Source organism: Lagenorhynchus albirostris, chromosome 2, assembly GCF_949774975.1.
Source record: "Lagenorhynchus albirostris chromosome 2, mLagAlb1.1, whole genome shotgun sequence".
NCBI classification, from domain to species: domain Eukaryota; kingdom Metazoa; phylum Chordata; class Mammalia; order Artiodactyla; family Delphinidae; genus Lagenorhynchus; species Lagenorhynchus albirostris.
In genome coordinates, this window is record NC_083096.1 from 139,229,637 (window position 1) to 139,245,691 (window position 16,055).

Genomic DNA, 16,055 nt, shown 5'->3' on the forward strand with positions numbered 1-16,055 from the left:
ATTAATTAATTAATTAATTAATTTTTGGCTGTGTCGGGTTTTCGTTGCCACGTGCGTGCTTTCTAGTTGCAGCGAGCAGGGGCTACTCTTCATTGCAGTGCGCAGGCTTCTCATTGTGGTAGCTTCTCTTGTTGCGGAGTGTGGGCTCTAGGTGTGCGGGCTTCAGTAGTTGTGGCCCGCGGGCTCTAGAGCGCAGTCTCAGTAGTTGTGGCACACGGGCTTAGTTGCTTTGCGACATGTGGGATCTTCCCAGACCAGGGTTTCAACCCATGTCCCCTGCATTGGAAGGCAGATTCTTAACCACTACACTACCAGGGAAGCCCTAATTCTATTTCTTTTTTCCTAGTCAGAACCAAACTCCCTAAAAGAGTGTGTTTAGAAGTCTGTCTCCCTACAGTAGATTATGAGATCCTTTGGGCATGGAACTTTTTTGTTATCTTTAATTGTATTATGTAGTATTTGATACATAAAAAGGAATATATGGACTTTGGCATTAGCAAAGATAGAGTAAGTTCACTCCAGCCTCTCTCCCCCACTGACTACAAGTAAAAACTTCCGAAAAAATATATACAAAACATAACAACTCTGAAACAACAGTTAGGCAGATTGGGATGGAAGTCCATTCTTGAATAATGACTCATAATGGGGGTGAGTTTCAGGGTTTTTTTCCTTTTGTCGCTCCCTGCATTGACCTAAGGATGCAGAGAGTCCCAGACTGCAGAGAGGATACATACAACAAAAGTTCTGTAAAAAAGTTCCCCGCTTAACCAGAAGACTGGGAATAGGTGACCTCCATGAGCTGACAAATGTAGGGGGAGATTCCTGGGGTTTCTTGTTTCTTTTTTTTTTGCTTGGTTCTTCCCTGGCCTCCCTGAGGCCAGCCCCATTTGGGAAGAAGTGATGGTCATGGTGAGGGCATCTATGTGATGAAAAGTAAACCTTTCTTTTCTGGTCAAAGGAACTGGGAAAAGGATCCCTCTGGCCCTAAGAATATAATGGAAATTCCTATCTTTTCCCCCTCTCTTTTCTCGAAGTACTTTGTCACAAGTGTAGGCACATTTCTGTGGAATTTCTCAACAGCACAAAAGTTCTAAAGTTCTAAAAGTTCTAAAGTCCATTCTAAAAGTTATCTTGACTTTCTAGCTAGAGGACTCAGAAAAGAAGTCCTCTGGTTCTCATGGGAACCAAAGAGTGTGAGGGGAATCGTGGAGAGATCTCTGGCAAAGGGGATCCCCTACATCTGTGTATGAACTGACACAAGTCCCTAACCCACCCCTGAAATGCACGTTTCACCCTGAGATGCATGTAACAGACCTAATGAAACAAAACAAAGGCTTTGAAAACTGAACTGATATTGGAACCACCACTCACAGAAGGTGAGATAGAACTTGTGGTCTGAACCTAACTGGATTGATTACCTGCTAAAACAACAGCAACAACAAATCAACATTCATTAGAGGATGTTAACAAGACCAAGAGTCTCACAACAAAATATTCAAAATGTCCAGGATATAATCCAAAATCACCTTACATACAAAGGACCTGAAAACTCTTGCCCACTCTTAAGGAAAAAGGCAATCAATAGATATTAACCATGGCATAACCCTGATGTTGGAATTAGCAGGCATAGACTTTCAAGCAACTATTAGAACTATTCTCCATGAGGTAAAAGTGAATACTTTAGAAATAAATGGAAAGATGGAAGCTTTTAACAGACAAATAGAAATGATAATAAAGAATCATATTGAAATGTTAAAACTGAAATACTCGATAACCAAAGTAAATGATTCATGGTATAGTCTCAATAGCAGAATGGAAGGAACAGAGGAAAGAGAAAAAAGATTGAAAAAAATTTAAAAAGCCTTAGGAATCTGTGAGACACAAAGAATATGTGTAATACAGTTATGATGCAACATAATAAAATGAATACCTAGGAACTTATAACCAAATTTAAGAAGTAGAACAGTATTACAAAGGATTAATCTCCAAAATATACAAACAGCTCATGGAGCTCAATATTGAAAAAACAAACAATCCAATTAAAAAATGAGTGGAAGATCTAAATAGACATTTCACCAAGGAAGACATACAAATGGCCAAGAGGCATATGAAAAGATGCTCAACATCACTAACTATTAGAGAAATTCAAATCAAAACTACAATGAAGTATCACCTCACGCCAGTCAGAATGGCCATCATCAAAAAATCTACAAACAGTAAATGCTGGAAAGGGTGTGGTGAAAAGGGAACACTCTTGCACTGTTGGTGGGAATGTAAATTGATACAACCACTATGGAAAACAATATGGAGGTTCCTTAAAAATCTAAAAATAGAACTACTATATGACCCAGCAATCCCACTCCTGGACATATACCCTGAGAAGGCCATAATTCAAAAGGAGCCATGTACTGCAATGTTCACTGTGCAGCACATTACACATCTATACAATGGAATATTACTTAGCCATAAGAAGAAATGAAATTGAGTTATTTGTAGTGAGGTAGATGGACCTAGAGTCTGTCATACAGAGTGAAGTAAGTCAGAAAGAGAAAAACAAATACTGTATGCTAACACATATACATGGAATTTTAAAAAAAAGTTCTGATGAACCTAGGGGCAGAACAGGAATAAAGATGCGGGTGTAGAGAATGGACTTGAAGACATGGGAAGGGGTAAGGGTAAGCTGGGATGAAGTGAGAGAGTAGCATCAACATATACACTACAGAATGTAAAATAGTTAGCTAGTGGGAAACAGCAGCATAGCACAGGGAGATCATCTCGGTGCTTTGCGACGACCTAGAGGGGTGGGATAGGGAGGATGGGAGGGAGACTCAAGAGGGAGGGGATATGGGGACATATGTATGCATATGGCTGATTCACTTTGGTGTACAACAGAAGCTAACACAGTATTGTGAAGCAATTATACTCCAATAAAGTTCAATTAAAAAGAAAAGTAGAATAGTATTAATACACTAGTTGCTCTTACCCATTGTTAGGCCTACTTTTCCGAGGTAAACTCTCTCCTAATTATTGTATTTTTCATCCCTTTTTTTCCCCATAGCTTTGTCACATATGTATTTATTCTCCAACTAATTTGTTTCAACATTATTTTTGTTATAATAGTGAGTTTAATATTTTGAAATTTTTAATAATTTTATAACATAATGTCTAAGATTCATCTGTATAGTAGTCTATATCTATAGTGAATTAACTTTCATTGTATAATATTTAAGTGTATAACTATGCCACAATTTAAATGTCATTTTCCTGTAGATTAAGATTGTGTTATTTTCAGTTTTTGTTCATTTATTTATTTTTCTATTATAAGCAGTGTTGCTATCTATGATTATTCTTATGCTTGTCTCCTGGTACCCACTTGTATGATTTCTCTAGGGAGGAATCTCTAGGAATGGAACTTCCTCTGGACCATAGGTTATGTGAGTATTTAATTTTATAAAAACTGCCAACTAATTTTTGTACCTATTTACATTCCCTTCCCTTCATATCCTCACCAACACTTGTCAGACCTAAAGATATTTTGTTAGTGTGTTGAGTAAAAATCATATCACAATTTGCATTTCCCAGACTTCTAAAAAGCTGAGCATCTTCTTAAATGTTTATTTGCCATATGTGTATGGCTTTTTTGTGAAACGCCAATTCATATCTCTTGCTCGTTTTTCTTTTGGGTTATTTGACTTTTCTCATTAAGCAGTTCTTTTCATATTCTGTACATTAATCCTTTATCACTTAAAAGTATTACAAATATGTTCTCCCAGTTTGTGTCTTTTTTTTCTTTCTTTTTTTTTTACTTTCTCTATGGTATCTTGAAGAATAGACATCTTTGATTTCAATATAGTTGGAGGTATCACTTTTTTTTTTATGTTAGCATTTTTTAATGTCTTATTTAAGAAATGTTTTACCCCTTTGTCATAAAGATAATCTCATACATAATCTGCTATAAAATTTAAAGTTTTGCCTGTCAAATATATCTATAATCCATTTGGGACTGATTTTTGTGTATGATATGTAAGAAGGATCCAGTTTCACTTTAGTCTATTTGGACATCCTAGCACAGCGGTCCTGAACCTTTTTGGCACCAGGGACTGGTTTTGTGGAAGACAGTTTTTCCAGGGATGCGGTGGGGGTATGGTTCAGGCGGTAATGCGAGCGATGGGGAGCGGCAGATGAAGCTTTGCTGGCTCGGCCACCGCTCATCTCATGCTGTGCGGCATGGTTCCTAACAGGCCATGGACCAGTACCGGTCTGTGGCCTGGGGGTTGGGGACCCCTGTCCTAGCACACTTTAATGAATAAATCCCTCTTTCTCAAATAATTGTGATGCCTCTCTAACAGATAATGGTTTTTATATATGTGGAGATCTGTTTCAGGAATCTCTATTCTAATTCTATAGTTGACTTGTCTGTGCCTGAACCTATACCATACTGTTTAAATTAAAAAAACTTTATAATACGTCTTGATATCTGGTAGAAGATATCCTCCCACTTTGAAATTGAATTGGCTATTATTTGACCTTTGTGATTCCATATACATTTTAGAATCAGGAAGTCAGTTTCCCTAGATCCTAATGAACTTTTAGTTGGAACTGTATTATATCTATAGATCAATTGGAGAGAATTAATATATTTACAACAGTCTCTCTTTTCATGAGTATAGTATATTTCTCCCTTAATTCAAGTCTTTATTTAAATTATATTTTCTGGATATTTAGATTTTTCTTATTGTTTTATAGGAGTTCTTTATATTTTCTGGAGGTTTATAGAAAAGAAATTAATTTCTATATATTGATCTTATAAGGAGTCACATTTAAAAATTATTTTATTATTCTAATAATTGGTACATAGACTCTTTTAATCCTGTATATAGTTATATAATTTTCAAATATGATATTTTTCTTTTTTCCTCAGGCCTAATTATTTTTGTGTCTTCCCTTCATCTGATGTCTCTAAGGAACCATGTGGTGTTCCTTAGAATGCTGTAGGACTATCTAGTACCTAAGACTGAGAGAAGTAATAAGGGAAAAATCGTGGGATCTGTACATGTGTTTGTTTGTTTTTTTTTAATCTAGGAGAATGAGAGATTATTTCCACTTAAAATATTTTAAAAGAATGTTGGAAAACAGAGTTGTATTTTAATTCTTCTACAAATCACGTTTATTCAACATATTAATTGTTCTCATGTTGTCTCTAATCAAGGGTTATTGGATATCTTTATTGCCACTTTACAGATGAAGAAATTGAAACAAAGGAATGGAACATATGCTGTCCAAAGTCACAGCTCTCTAAAGTATGGATTAGATACAGTCTGTCCAAATTGTGTGGATACAGTCTGTCCAGATTGTTCCAATATGTCAGGCTCACTCAGAACTTGACATGAGTAGATGAAGAGGCAAAGAACACCCCTGAATTTCTTACAAACAATAGAGTGCACTGGGTCATTATCAGAATGGAGTGGTCAAAATGTGTGTGGAGGGGCTGGAATAAATGAGTTTGACTCTTGACATGTTTCTCTTTCAAGTTAAGACCTATTTCTCCCTTATGGTTTAGTTCACCAATGATTCAATTCTCTTTGTTAATATATCGAGAATTATTTTATTGGCAATGTAATCAGTGGTTCGAGAGAAGAGCACACCCTCCTCTTTTTGCTACACTGCAGCCTGACCCTGTGGCCAGTTGTTCATATACACCCTTTTGAGTCAGCCAAGAACAGCCGCTAACTGTCAGGCCTCAGCTACGTGACAGCCATCCTAGTCCAAGGCCCACAGCTATGGAATTCACTGTCAGAGCAAATTTAAATAAATCCAAACCTCCATTTAGTATAGCCTGGCATAGCTCTTGGCTTTGTGGGGAGGTAGTGGTGGGAAGTCCTATTAACAGCTCCATCTAAAAAAAAAAGAAGACTGTTTCTTAAGTCTCCCCAAGAGCCATTCCATCCAGAAATCTGGGACCTCCACAGGAGTGTAAATCTGTAACAGCAGTCACTTTAAGACTCTCAGGCAATCAAAACCATTCTTCCACAATGTGAGGGGCACCATCTGTATCGGTCAACATCCCAGCTAGAAACAGATGATATTCTCAAACTGGATGATTTGAGGATAGTTTTAAAAAAGGATTATTCACATGGTATAGTCATGGATTAGGGAAGCAAGAAATGGTGAAGTACCCTGAGGCTAGTAACAACAGGAAGTGATTCTAGGCTTATGCTAGGAAGGTGAAGGAGGGGAGGTGGTTACTAGAATCCAGAGAGGATCATATTAAGAAAGGGCACCTGATAGGACCTTCAAATTAGGGACACAGCCAGCCTGAGGTGATCTCTCATGGAAAGAGTCTAGGGTAAACACCCAATCTCACTTTCTTTCTATCTTTTGATCTCTTGCATCCTTTTAGCTGAACCCAAGGAAGCTGTTGATCATGGGAGCCTGTTGATGGGCTCATAAAGGCCAAGGTCCAGGAGCACAGAGCAGGTTGGAGAAAGGTGGAGAGTGATTATAAAGGTCCATTGGAAGAGAATTGGCACTGTCCACTACCTTTGCCCTTCACCTTCCCCTCTTGTCTTTGTCCAGGTAAAAGATTGCTGTCTTCAACAGAGACGATACAAAAATCCTATCAGATAACATAACATCACATGGGGATTTCAATTCAGTTATATTCCCATCTGAAGCCTAAAAGAGCCTAACAACTACCAGGTTCTTAACGAAAGGTGGGTGGAAATGAGGAGTGAATAAGAAAAATATTAATTAAATAAAACATGCAGGTATAACCTCAGCTTCCATATAACTGATCATGAAGCCTATGTAGTTAATTATAGTTGCCTTCTTCTACTGCCACTTGTATTTCCATTACTCACTGCCAGTCCCTCAGCCAGATGGCATTCTTTTTAAAATATTTATTTATTTGGCTATGTCAGGTCTTAGTTGTGGCATGTGGGCTCTCTAGTTGTGGTACACGGGCTTCAGAACATGTGGGCTCAGTAGCTGCGGCATGCAGGCTTAGTTGCTCCATGGCACATGGGATCTTAGTTCCCCGACCAGGGATCGAACCCACATCCCCTGCATTGGAAGGCAGATTCTTAACCACTGGACCATCAGGGAAGTCCCCATATGTCACTTTTTACCTATTGAAGGAAACCGAAGCTTTATTTTTATGAGATCTAAGGCCTTGAAAATCCTGTTTTTGTTTTTTCCTTTTTAACCATTTTTAAAATTGAAGTATAGTTAATTTACAATGTTGTATTAGTTTCAGATGTACAGCAAAGTGATTCAGTTATACATATATATGTATTCTTTTTCAGATTCTTTTCCATTATAGGTTATTACAAGATATTGAATATAGTTCCCTGTGCTATAGTAGGTCCTTGCTGTTTATCTATTTTACATATGGTAGTGTGTATCTGTTAATCCCAAATTCCTAATTTATTCTTCCCCCACTCCCTTTCCCTTTGGTAACCATAAGTTTGTTTTCTATGTCTGTGAATCTATTTCTGTTTTGTAAATAAGTTCATTTGTATTATTTTTTTAGATTCCACATATAAGTGATATCACATGATATTTGTCTTTCTCTGTCTAACTTACTTCTCTTAGTATCATAATCTCTAGGTCCATCCATTTTACTGCAAATGAAAATTTCATTCTTTTTTATGGTTGAGTAATGTTCCATTTTGTACACACACACACACACACACACACACACACACACACACACACATCATATCTTCTTTATCCATCAATCTGTTGATGGACATTTAGGTTGCTTCCATGTCTTGGTTACTGTAAATTGTGCTGCTATGAAATTGGGGTGTATGTAATAATTTTGAATTAGAGTTTTCTCTGGATATATGCCCAGGAATGGGATTGCAGGATCATATGGTAACTGTGAAAATCCTATTTTAGTTTTCCTCAATTTTCCATTGAACAGGACTGTTGGAGAACAAGAATTGCCCTAATGAATCCCCTAGTTTATAGACACAGTCGTCTTTACCACTATTGTGTGGTGGCATCTCAATTTCCTTCTGGTAATTGGAATCAAACATCCTTGCTGGGATAATGGCACCTTTCTTTGCCTATTGGCTCAGCAGCATGAGAAGCCCAGAAAATATGGGGGAGCAGTAGTCTCTGTATCTCATTCAACAGTAATAGAACTTATTCTTTGGTGAAAAGATTTCTCCTTTGGGACAGTAGGAACTCCAAACCCATTGAACCCAAGATAATGATTTGGCAAGCAAAAATTTCTCCATAGGATATGGCCTCCCAGCTGGTGCCAAAAGTGAGCCTTTATTAGGCCATTCCATCATTCCACCAAGCCAACTGTATGTGAGTAATGGAGTACATGATAAGACTAGTGAATTCTGTTGAACTCACTGTCATACCTCCCTTGTTATAAAGTGTTTTCACTAATTGGAAGCAAAGCTATGTAGCACATTACAGCAGTGGATTTATTTGCTAATCCCCAGCTATGTACAACAATGCATGGTACAAAGAAAGTACTCAAAAATATTTCTTAAATGCGGAATGAGAAAGGAGTAAATTAACCAAGAATGAAATGAATGAAATATAGGAAACACAAATATTTAAGGGGGGGAGCAAAGGAAGAAATAAACTCTGAGAAAGAGTGGCCAGAGAGAGACAGAAAAAAATAAATAAATAGGGAAGAGTGCTGTCAAAGTCAAAGTAGGGGAATGGAAAGAAAGGAATAGCCAGGAGAGTCACCTGCTGCCAAGATGTTGCAGTAGATAAAGGCAGGAATGTGCACAGTGGAATTGGTGACTAGGAGGGAGAGAGGAAGAAGAGCCAGAAATCAGTGGATTTAAATGAGGAAATGGAGCCAGAGAGTGTAGACCACTTTTTTAAGAAAATTGGGTGAGAAAGAAAGGCAAGAAGTTAAATAAAAGATAAAGGAAGTTTCAGGATCAGGTTTTAATTTTGCTTTGCTTCGTTGTTGGCCCTAGTATTTTTTTTTAAATGTTATTTATTTTGAATGAAAGAGATTTGATCAGGGTTCTATCCTGCAGGAAGGAGGGAAAGGTTATATCTCAAAGAGGAGATGATTGATCGAGCAAGATTTTAGAGAAGACTTAACCAGACACTGGAGGAAGTGGTTGTAACTTTATCATTTTAGTGGCAGCTGGAAGTTCCCTCACAGTCACCGACCTTTTGGAAAGACCTGGCTCAAGATTCATCCTGTCTCTTCTTTTCCATAGGTTTCTGTGCCCGGTTTCTATCAGCTGATGTAGCTAAGGATGTATCCTTGCTGGAGTGGGGAAGAAATGACATGAGGAAGAGTTCGGTGAGAGGAATCCAATATCCAACATCCGTTTGTGTCTGGAAACTGACTCGCATACTCAGCATCTTTCTCACACCCGACTTCTTGTGCTTGGAGTTTGTCTATGGAGTCCTTCTAATTTTTTCCTATGGACTCCTTCTTATTTTTTTCCTCTGAATCAGAGTGGGTTTGGAAATATAAACACAGGAATCATGACAAACTTGTCCATGTGGGAAAGAAAAGATGTCTCTGCTGTTTTAGTGGAGCATCTGGGTAGCAGTTATAGAAGAGAAAGAGCAAGAGGGCCTCATTAGGACTAAAAATTTTACTTATTTTCTTTATTTTTGCCTTATTAAATAAACTTTTTTGCTCTAAGCTGGAAATTCAGAGAAGAAGTCAAGTTCCCTGTCCTCATGGAATTGTTGGTGTAGTCAGATAGAGATCTGAACAATATGGACCAAAAACAAAAGACCAAGACCCCCTGGAGTGGAAAAAATTTGCAGGTGGGTTCTGTACTCCCCAGGTCTGAGAACTGAGGATCCCAAGACAAATGAAAAGAGAAATATTCCCTTAGGGAAGGAAGTTTGAGCGTGAATAGGGTGAAGTGGCTGATTCTTCTGCAGCAAAGCTAAAGTAAAAATATTAGAAGAAAGAAAAAAGCAGAACTGAGGAGTACTATTCACTCCTTCATTAAACATTTATATGGCACCAACTGTGGGCTAGGCAATGGGTGAATCAACCTGTAGCAATATATGGGATGATATCTCTCTTGTGCAAACCCAGAAAACTACAGCATCTGACCCACTGATCCCTAGCCAGCCTGGGATCCCTAGACCTTTAGAGGTCCAAGAAGGTAGTGAGGATGGATCCATGGGTTATTTTAAATATTTAAACCTGAACTGAAGGTATTTCAGAATGACCAAGTATGGAGTGAAGGGTGTGAATGGCTGTTACCAAACTTGCATGGGGCCAGTCTCCTTTGGTCATACTAAAATATTTTCATTTCTCCAAGAAGTCACACTCTAACACACATTATATTTCTTCTACCTTGTCTCCTTCCTCTACTAGTTAATTCTATTAAGTTCTTTAAGATGTGATGTAGGTGGTGTGTTATCAGGCCCAGTCTGGGTTAAATTCCTCTTCTAGATTCCCATACCACCTTGTGCTTTTTGCTGTCAAAACCTTGATCACTTACACTGCATTGGTGTTCTGTTTCCACTGGTGTCCCCCACAAGACTGTGAGATCTTCCAGCACTGGAAGTATCTGTGATTCATCTCTGAAGCTCCAGCATTCAGTATGATGTACCACCTAACTCTGAGTCTCACCTCTTCTGTAAAATAAGGGGTGTGAAGGCATTGGGGGACCAGTTGGGAAGTAGCATAGTGTAGTGAAACAGATAGGAACAACATGGAATCAGACATATCTGGGACAATATCCCAGCTATGTTACAAGTCCTCTTTGTCATATAACTTCTCTGAATCTCAGTGACTCTTGTGGAAAAAGGGAATGATGATACGTGGATCCTCAAGCCATTGTGGGAAGATGTGGATAAGTGTTCAAGTGCCTGTCACTTGGTAGATGCTGAATAAATCATCTTCTGCCTCTCTACCTTATGTGATCATCCAGTTCTTTTATTTTCATATTTTGGGTTTCTACCTCCACACAGTCAATTTCAGACAATACTCTCTATGACTCTCCTCACATAGTTATTCAAATACTTTATCCCTTTTTCCCCTTTCCTCATTCATTCATTTAAAAAAATATTCTATTTATTCTTTCAGTATTTGTAGCTAAATAATTCGTTTGGAAAAATCTTACCTCCGCTCTCTCAGTGTTGGCTAAGTGATCCCAGACTAGTGGTCCTCAAACTTTTTGGTCACAAGAACCCACTACACTCTTGAAAATCGTTGAGGAATGCAAACCACTTTTATTTATGTGGGATATATCTATGAATATTAGAAACTAAAACTGTACAATTATAAAGAATATTAATTTATTTTTAATTAATAATAAATTCATTACATTTTTAATGGGAAATAAATATATTTTCCAAAATAAAAATAATTAGAAAAAAGTGTAGCATTATTTTATATTTTTGCAACTCTCTTTAATGTCTCACTTAATAAAAGATAGCTGGATTCTCATAACTGCTCTGCAGTCAGAATCTGTGCAATATTTTGTTGTGTTGAGGTTATGAAGAAAATCCATATATGTAGTTGGGTGCAGGATTGATTTTAATAACCTTTTCAGATAATCATGGATAGTTTTCTTTGATACTACACCAAAACTTAACAAGTGTTAATTTCTTAAAGTATAGTTGCAATGTGAAATTTGAAACCATGTCAATGAGCTTTTCACATTTTACTACATTGAAATCCACTGGTCTATTTTTTGAATGGATTGTTCTGCCCATGAATAATTTTGTAACATCATGTACTGGTCATATGGAAAATATCAGTTTTCTGAGTTATGTAGATTTTCAAAATGTTGACTCACTTCATTATACAAAATCAAAAAAAATCACATTTCTTACTATCACCACAAGCTCATCAGAAAATCTGTGAGTATTAGGATGTTGTCAAGCTCGTGATGGCAAACACAAGTTTTCCAAAATTTAAATTTTTGCTTGAAAGCTTGCATTTAATCATTGGCAACAAATGCCATGAGTTTTTTTCTTTGAAGTGGTAGGCTCTTTTCACACATTTTTGAGAAAGTCTGATATATTCCCAAGTCTGAATAATCAGAGTTTGTCTGTCAGTCCCTCTTACAAGTAATAATAATTTTTACTGCTTCGTCATTTAAGTGAAACTGGCTTTTATTTTTATTCTTGCTTGTAAACTGTGAGTGTGTGGTATTAAAGAATACAACTACTAATACAGTTTAGTGCCACTGTCTTGACTCCTACTAAAGCCTGAGCAGTTTTACTTACTGTGGCTTTTGTATCATCAGTTAACACCGTGTCAGCACAGTGAAAAAAGCAATTACTTCTTTCTATTATTATGAAAATAGTTTTTATTTCACAGACTCCCTGAAAGAATCTTGAGCATTCCCAGGGTCCATGCACCACATTTTGGGAGACATTGCTAATTGACAGAGCTAAGTTGAGCTCTTCTCAACTGTGGACTACACATCAAGTGTAATTTGAAGGCAGTTCTCACTTTTCTTTGACAATGACCAGGCCTTCTTGTCCAGATGACATCTGCTTAGTATGTAATTGGTGACTACATCCAAGTAAACATGTAGAAAATGAGAGCAAGTGGGTGTGTGGGCTCAGAGGGAATTGTTTGTTTGGGGGATGATGGGAGAGTGCAGTTCTGGAAGGAGTTCAGTTCTATGAGTGTGTATTTCTGGTCTTCAAAAGATTACCACATACATGCTGTCATAAATTTATAATGTACCTGAGAAAGTTAACTTAATGTAGAGAAGGAACATGGGTTTTGCACTCAGCCAGGCTTGGGTTCTAATGCTAGCTCAGTTGTTACTGTCTATGTGATCTCTTCCATGTTACCTTACCTTAATTGACCCATCTGGAAAATGAAGCTACAGTGCTTAGAGTATTATTATGCTAGGCATTTAAAGAATGGGACATTGGGTGGATGCTCCCATGGGCCATGTATATCCCCTTTCAGGAATGGACTTACTTCCCCAGCTGCAGGGAGTGCTACTGACGATAGCCCTCAGTGTTAGTCTTTGGTGAAAGAAGAAAACTGCTTTGCTCAAAGTCACTCCTCCTCTCAAGGGGCAACCTGTTTCCGATGACTGATCAATGGTCTGGCCAACTCATCCCAACCTGGTGTAGCTCTGAAAGGCCATCTTAACTCCAGAATTCTTCATGGGGTCAGTTGAGGCCTTCTTAGGTGTGTACCACAACTCAACCTCTCACTCTGTCCCACCCTGTGTCTTTTCCCACCCCTTCAACTAATGTCAATCCAAAAGTACTCCTGAAGGAAATCTTGTATGCTAACTTTCAATTAAGAGTCTGGTTTCTGGTAAACTCAACCTGAAGCAGATAATTTATTAATATTATAATTATTATTTATAACCCTCTACTCCTTGGGTGGGCCCTAGTAGCCAAGGGGCCCTTCGTATGCTGAGTACCCTGATGGTTGTAAGAAGAGGGTTTCTCGTAGGTCTGAGAACGTAGCTCTGCCCCTTATTGGTGGTCTTGCCGCAGCCATCTACAAAACTTCTCTGAGCCTCTGTTTCTTCATTTGAAAAAAGGGGACAAGAATCAACAGCATACAGAGACACCCATTATGAAGATTAGCAATAAAAAATAGAGTGTGCTTGGCACATAACAGGCACCAGTAAGTGGCTGCTATTATTACAAATGGCAGTGTTATTTTTCCTATCTCTTTTGTTCTTAAAAGTGACTTTGCCAACCCAACAAATACCAGTAGCTATTCTCTCCCTGATTAGTGGGGCTGCTCCTTCTGTATCAAGACCATAGCTTCTTACTCTTTCTGTTTTGTTATGGCCTCTAATTTGGAAGAGTTTGAAGCATGTTCTCTCTGGGTTGGTTGGAGGATATTTGCATGGTAGTGCCAGTGCCCATATATAACCATAGATATTCCTTCCTGCTGACCTTAACCACCAGACATTGTAATCCTCTTTTAACTTGTAGTTATTTTCTTGTCAACCTACAGTTTGAGGGCAATCTTTGAATTAACCATTTTTGTTTAATATGTTAATAATTGCCAACTGGGGGAAGCACATTCCACAATTTTTTACCTGTCTTTCAGGTGGACCGTTTAATGAAATGAGAACATTGGCTATGAGGTCAAACATTCCTGTATTTATTTTGCTTTTATCCCTGATAGTTGGGTGAACTTGGGCAAGTTACTCAGCTTTGGTTATGTCACCTGTCCAAAAGAGATAATTCCTATCTCACAGAATGGTTGAGAGAATGTGATGAATTATTAAATGTCAAGTTACTACAACAATGCCTAGTATGTATCAGATACCTAATGAATAGTAGTTCTCGTTTTATCTCCTTGCAAATAAGAAAACTATTGGCCTTCAGAGGTGTGTCAGAGCATGAGAAGTCGGCATGGAGACTGAAGTAGGCCTCCTGGACCTCCCAGTTAAGATTAAATTGGGTGCAGATTCTTAAATGCATCCAATTCGGGCGACAGATTAGAGAGCCACCGCACAATTTAGATGATAAACAGTAGGCTTTGGGAGTCATTTTTGTTAATTGCTTTTAACAATTTTACAAGGATATTCGTTATAAAATTCTAAACACTAATCTCACACATTTCTTTAATATTATCCATTCACTCTGCTTCTTCTAATGATTTAGCGATATTTTATTTATTGACATATTTTTTGTAAGCTCTCCAAAATTCTTTGTGGAAAGAGTAGGGGTGCAGAGCACATAAACAAAACAATGAAGTGAAGTACAATAAATAAAACAGCCGAAGAAAGGATTTATCCATGACAACTTTCTGTCTCAATGTGTGCTTTTTGTCTTAATTATGCTGAAAGCCTTGAGAGAAACATACCATTTTAATGACCAAACACTACATGAACTTTCTCATTTTTTTTTCTATCCACAAGAAAATATCTAAAGGACAAAACTTTCTGATATGGAACAAATTCTTATTTTTCTCTGGCACATCATTTATGGGCTTGTCAAAGACAAAGGAAGAAAGACTTGCTGAGGGTCATTGGAGCGTGTAGTGCTTGCAATGCACCTGGCATTCCTGGATCTGTCTCCTACTGGGGCACAGAGCTGTGCGGAGGGCTGGACCTTTTCAATCACACACTGGCTTTGTCTATAGCATTAACCCTATGAGCCTTCTCTACTCTTTTCATAACATTTGGCACGTATGTCCTTCTCCAACTCTGGGCTGATAGGACAAACTAAGAGAATCAGTTGACACAATCTCTATCAGAAGCAACTGGGCTCGTCTTATCCAGAGCCAATAACGCACAACACACAAGATGGCTGGACTCCAAGGTCGCTGCATATTGACAGAGGGGAGGGGAATTATCAGTGGAGAAATACAATCAAGCACCATGTGGATGGGTGACAAGAAGTCCTCTGGCCAGAGAAACAGATTACATACCAGCACTGCCTTGGCTCACTGCCCTGAAGAAATACATAGCAATCCACACTTGGGGAAAATTCCATGAAATAGCAGAGCAGGAACATCTTGAAGCCAATGGCAACACATTCCAAGAAAAACATCCAATGAACCAAACCCCAAACAACACAGACCTCACAAACGTAAATAAAAATTAACTGAAAAAGGAAACCTTCAGAGTCTTGGGAAGGAACACAACAGATTAAGTGACCACAAAACACTAAAACACCAACTAGTTATTTACCCACTGCTTTGCGGTAAATACAAGGCCTGTAGTCTCCAGGAGGTTATTTCTGGGCGCCAATGACTTAGCACATAGGCCAGCAAAGAGCATGGACTTTATTTTCCTCCCCAGGGCAAGTGGCATTTATCATGGCTTGAGAACCAGAAGGAAGTTCCTTTGGACTCTTAGTGTTATAGCTATAAGGATGAGAGAGGAGCAGAGGGTGGGAAAAGCACTGGGCTTAGAGTCAGAAGCCCTGGGTTTGCATAGCCTGCCACTTACTAACTCTACTGTCTCAGGCAGGCTACTTAACCACACTGAGTTTATCAGTTTCCTCATGTGGACAAATGAGTGGATACTAATAATTACCATTTCTCCTTCACAAGGTTGATCTGAATAGTAAATGAGAAAATGGCTGTAAAGAGCACTTCATAAGAGGCAAAGTATAATACAACAGCCAGTCATGGT